We start from the raw sequence: 6,185 nt of genomic DNA, 5'->3' as shown, positions 1-6,185 counted from the left end.
AAATTAACGTTTAGATAGGATCTGAAGCTGTGAGCTTTTATTATGTTTTTGAATCCCAGACCTCTGCAGTATACACCCTTCTTTATAATAACACATTTTTGTGAAAGCGGAACCAAGTATTGAAAATTGCTGAACAATTGGTAAACTCACTGTAATGAGGAAAAAACATTGATGAAGGGGCAAACACTTGCATGCACTGCATGCATTTTAGGATTTTGCCCACCTGTCCTGGTTGTGCCCCACCTATGGAGATAGGCACCAGCTGCAACCCCAGCTGGGAAAAGGATGATGGATGGATGGATGGATGGATGGATGGATGGATGGATGGATGGATGGATGGATGGATGGATGGATGGATGGATGGATGGATGGATGGATGGATGGATGGATGGATGGATGGATGGATGGATGGATGGATGGATTTTGCCCATTTTTCAGCAGGTTTTGGTTGAAAAGTCAATGGGACATTTATATTGTCTCCAAATGTAAGGGTAATGGATCAAGAAATGTTGCAAAAGAAGAATGTTCAACCAAAGTGGTACTGAAGTTTACTTTTAAGTGTTTATAAAAGAAAAATTGGACAACCTCAAGACAAAAAAAAGCTACTAGGAATGGACTGCCTTTCATAACAGAACAATTACATCTTTTTTTGTGGCTGTACACAAAGCTAAAGTCTAGTTACTCTAATGCTGCCTCAATGTGTTTTATGCTTCTCCCAAGACACCTGTTCACAGTCACTAAGTCACAGACATAAAGGTCTTACCTAATTTATAACTTTTACCCCCTCCCATTGTATCCCTTAGGTATACAAATAATCAAAGACCGAAGTGAACTAGATCAATAGTTTCAGAGGTGTTGAGAATCCAATTATATACAAATGAAAGAGGAAAATAATTATGATTTTCATTTTTTCCCTTATTATTTCACTATTTTTTATATTTCAATATTTCCTTTGACATTATAAGCAATTTATGCCATTTAAAACTTAGTCAATGTAAGAATTTAAATTCCTTAACTTCCTTAAAATAAAATAAAAGAATTCTAAGATAACATTGTTAAAATGCAATACAAAGATCGCTGATTAATTCAGAGCCACTGAGATCTCATAATAAAGTCCCTGTGATGCTGAAAGTGCCACCTAATGTACTATGATTGGTACTGAAGTCCAGTAATTGGTCTTTAGGGCAGCAATCAAATATGAGAAGTATAAAAGGGAGTCTGCCACCAGGTGCTGCCTCACATAAATGAAAAAATGAGCAAACTATCAAGCAAATAACACACAGCTGATTGCCAATAACCCTCTGCATGAAGATTCAACTGCAAGGCTTTGATGTGAGACGGGCAGCATCCAGTGCTGTATATGGAGAGGCTTTCACAGAAAGGCACTGCTGCTACTGGAAGGACATTTTCTTTTTGATGATCGTAATTTTCAAAAGGACTCAGTGGCCATGAAAGGTGGCAGATTTAATGACCGAGTGCGTGAACAGCATTTCGGCCCAGGTTATCAGGACATCACAAATTACAGCACTGGCAATAATACAGGAGGTTTAGAATATACATGAGAAAGATTATATATTTACTGTAAGTTATGCTTTTTGTAAGCCTTAGACATAGTACCGCTGGTGTATAATTTGAATAAAATAATTTTATACTCCACCAAATGTCTGACTTTCTTACACTGTTTCGTTATTTTATAAAATGCTGATATAATTTCCTTTTACTATTAATTTCCTTTTTGGATGCAGACCCTAATTATGTATAAACACCGGGATTAAATTTTGGTTATTGCTCTACACTTTAAACTTAGTAGTTTTCAACCTAACAATTTTTAGGCATTACTTCCCTTGTAACTATAACCCTGACACTACAGTAATCACCCTTTTCAACTGGCTCCACTTGAACTGTCTCTAAATCTCACAATTTTTCAAGCATATCCATTACTGACTTCCTTCAGTCCGGTTCAGGAGTAGGTCCGACCAGAGATAAGTGGGACCGAAAATGGCCAGTTTTTGTACTAAAAAAGCCGTAATGGAAACATTTGAAAATTGGTGGAATAGAGTAGAATCAAGCCAGGTGGAACCGATGGGAAAAGGAGCATATATAAGCAATTTAAATAGGCATTGACCAACTTTGCACATATGACATTGTTAATTATAACCAAAGACGTAACACTAGTTAAATGTGTAAAACAATGTATAAACTGTATCCTTTAAAAAGTTAGTACATTCCTCACATTTTTGTAAATATCTTTTTATATATTTCAAGAGACAAAACTAAACATAGACTATGGTTCTTAGATACAATATATAGCAGTCAATGTACATCTACTAAATATGGACATTACCCCTCAAGAAAATAAAACAATAGTACTCCAATGGTCAGATGGGACATTAAACGTGTTCATAATCAATGTCATTTGTCAACACGAGGGCCAGAGTATGAAGCTAAAATTGCGTAGGTCTGTAGGTGTTTTCACTCATGCCAAATCAAACTAATACAGCATTAAAGCTATCAGTTTCATTGTCAGTATGAATTTCAAAATCACACACTAAAATATCCTTATCTGTGGTTAACATTTAATCCAAAAGAGCTTGATCAATTGATCCACTTTCATTAAACTCAAAGTAATGCAGTAGCAAATATTATAAGAGCTGAAAAGACTACCTCATTTCAACTTAACAACATAGGGCGTAGGTTTGCATAGGGACCATAGGGACATGTCCCTACCAAAGTTTTGGACTGACCTAATTGTCCCTACAAACAATTAGATGTGAACAACATCTTTTTAATTTACAATACAGCATTGTTGCAGCAGTAAAGGACTTCTGTATGGAGAATACTGACAGACGAAATAATTTTTAATTTACAATTTTGGTATAATTCCTGCTCTAAGTAAGTCACACTGTGAGCTAAAGACATTTTTTAGAGTCTCTATACTCCAGTTAACGATTAATCAATTACTAAATTTGTTGACATTATTTCAATAATCGAATATTCTGATGAATTGTTTCAGCCTTAGATGAAAAACATGAAATGGGTTAAACAGAGTAACTAAAGCCTAGATGTACAACTTGTAGAGTGAAGTTAATGTTCTAAATGCTCAGTGTCAGTTCCACTTCTAGTTCAGGTGCTCATGTAAATAAAATAAATGTATTTGGCGTCCCTAGAATCTATTATTTTGCTTTATTTAATGATACAAAGAGAACATTTAAAAGATAAGAGTGGGTTTTACCTCTGTTTACCTATGCACAATGCTATATCTTCAAAAGAAAATACAGGATGAATCCACATATAACAGACATATTTAGACTATATTTGGTTAAATAGGCACAGATTTACCTACTGTCTTAGTTGCTGGTAATTTGGAGTGGAAAATAGTCCTATTTCCACATTCCTTAGATCCGGTGATGCTTCAAACATTGACAAACAGCATCTAGTGTGTGTAGTGCTTATAAAATGTGTATGAATGTAGCAAGAAATTATGTTTTTCTCTTCAAATGAAATACACCCTGATTTTCCTGTCAAGCATAAAAAAACGAGCATGCATATTTTTGCATAGGACCAATGACATCAGACCAATAGTTTCCCTACCAAAGTTGGAATCAAACCTACGCCCTTGATATTTTCTTGCAAAACATTCTAAGAATTATGCTCAGCTGCTTCTGCCCTTGAATAGTTATGTGACTGAGCTGAAGCCTGTTGCAGGTAGGAGCGAAATCAGTTGTGTTTGCAAGTACAGCTGAAAAAGAAGAATGAAGCAACAGCTGCTTCTGATATGTACATGTAAACTTTTCTTTTCCAGCATCAGATAGGTTAGTGTAGCTGAAATGACAGCACTTTCATGCAAGACAGCAAACATGTTTTAAAATTATTATGATTTGATGAAATAGGAACCCCAACCTTATGCTGGTTCAGTGTAGTTCACAATAATAATTTACAAATAGTGGCCATTTTTATTCCAACTTTCAGACTCACTTTTCTGTCTGTCATTAGTTTCTTGAGAAACTAGGTCAGCTAAAATATTGATTACGGTATATGAGTAGAAAATTAATCGATCTCATTAATCTGACAAGGTTAGAAATCCTTTGCACACAGAAATACATCACAGATAATATATGCATAGATGAGCTTCTGAACCAATATTTCACAAACAACAATTATCCAATAGAAAGAACCTGTTCATGTTGTGACAGTCAGTATTGTATAGAATATTTTGATGAGCTATAAACCTGAAAAAAACTTTCAACCTATGTAAACTGAAATGTGTTGCTTTTGATGATGAACTAACGCAGGCTGTGCTTTCTTTAACCACAAAAAATATTGTGTAAATGTGTAGCACAGGAACCTCCCAATCTGTGAAACTGGGCCACCTTGGACCCTCTGAAAGACTGTCAGTCATACCAAATAGTTAATTTCTGGGTTTTTGAATCTCTTTGGATGCTGCTCTTTCAAAGTGGTGGTAAAATCTCTGACCATAGATTATTAGAGCAGTACTTTAGAAGAGGGTTTATAAAAAGCTTTGAGAATTGCACTTGACCTTTTCTGGCAATCTCTTTGAAAAGTTTCAGCTCTAACAAGCCAACAATGTAGCCAACTCCTCAGACTTACAGTAGTAATGCTCATCTGAGAGGTCACAGCTAGTTCTACTGATTCCAAAGATATAACTTATTAATAAACTTTATTTTTATATTATCTATCATTCTAAACACATAGACATTCTGTTTCTGTTTTCTGTTAGTACTCTTTAGTTATTGCATAAAAAAGATGTTAGTCACATATAAAATTATACTCCAGTAAAAATACACTATTAAGCATATCTTCCCATTTAACATTACACCCAACATGTATAATCCAAGGGCTACAGAGTTAGGCTTTATGTCTGAAATTGTAAAAGAGTACAGCAGGGATGAATGTGCATGTGCTGCAACAGCTTCAACAATTTGTTCGGTTGTGAATGACAGTCCCCTGTACATGTTCAATTGTATCCCAACCCACAATCTGAGAGGAGATAAGTGTCAGAGAGCCTCTGAAGTAGTCATATTTCATGAGTAAATAGGGCTATGAGTCAGTTGTTGTTTGCACTCAGAAATCGATGATGGACTGATTTCTAATTGAGGGTGTTTCCAAGCAATAAATGTCAACTAAAAGAGAGCTATCTCTGAAAATGGCAGGGCTGTTGAATGTCTGTTTCCAGCTCTGAAAAAGAACAGACTTATTAAATATTCAAACATTATTACTTTAGCATGAGAAGTTCTCAAAATAAAATGTATAATTTATATACTGATAAATATGTTATATATGATTTATATATACAATAAAGGGCATGTACTTGTGTATGCCTTTAAAGTTTTTACACTTAATTCAGTCATTCATACAAACACTGGAGGTAAGCTGTAGCCACAGATATTTTGGGGCAGACTGACCATTAAGAGGTCTGCTCAAGTACATAAAGGCTGAGATTAATGGAATAGGGGCTTGAACCGGCAACCCATCAGTTACAGAATCACTTCTACCACTTGACCCACTCAGACAAATTTCTTAGCCACTGTTTAAAGGTGGAGATTATTCAACAAACTAAATGAAACTTAAAATCAAGATTGGTGAAAAATAAATTAGTTTATAGATGTTCTTATGTTCCATCTACATAAAAAATCATACATACAGGCTCAAATACATGCATCTATCCCTTCTAATAATTGCTCAAATGTCTCTTAGCGAGTCACGACTCAAACACACGCTTTTTGAACCTATTAACATAATGTAGCTATATGTCTGTCTTGATATCGGGCCAGTCCTCAGTGCAGAAATTGTAGGGCTCGGTTGGACTGGTGATTTATTATTTCTAGTATGTCCAGCTCTTTAGCATCTGCCTGCCAACTTACTATGGAGTTAATATTGGCATGCTTATTTTTTGTTCTTTTGGGATCATTATTAGGTTAGGTTAGTTTAGGTATTATTAGGTAGATTTACATCTGCATGCTCAGACTATGCAGTCTGCTCTAAAAGGTTTTCTCGATAAAGTTAATTGGAAACAAAATTTAGAGAATTTGGCAACAAAGACAAAAGTAACATTTGAATGAGTTTGTTTGAGGCTTTCAAACCGTAAAATACTATAGAGTATATTGGTGGTAGCATCATGCTGTGGGTTTTTTTTGTTTTAAGGGCTCCTGTCACATTGCACACAA

The sequence above is a fragment of the Cyprinodon tularosa genome, unplaced genomic scaffold (assembly GCF_016077235.1).
Source record: "Cyprinodon tularosa strain WSP-4 unplaced genomic scaffold, ASM1607723v1 ctg49, whole genome shotgun sequence".
NCBI lineage: Eukaryota > Metazoa > Chordata > Actinopteri > Cyprinodontiformes > Cyprinodontidae > Cyprinodon > Cyprinodon tularosa.
This window is presented reverse-complemented; position numbering follows the sequence as displayed.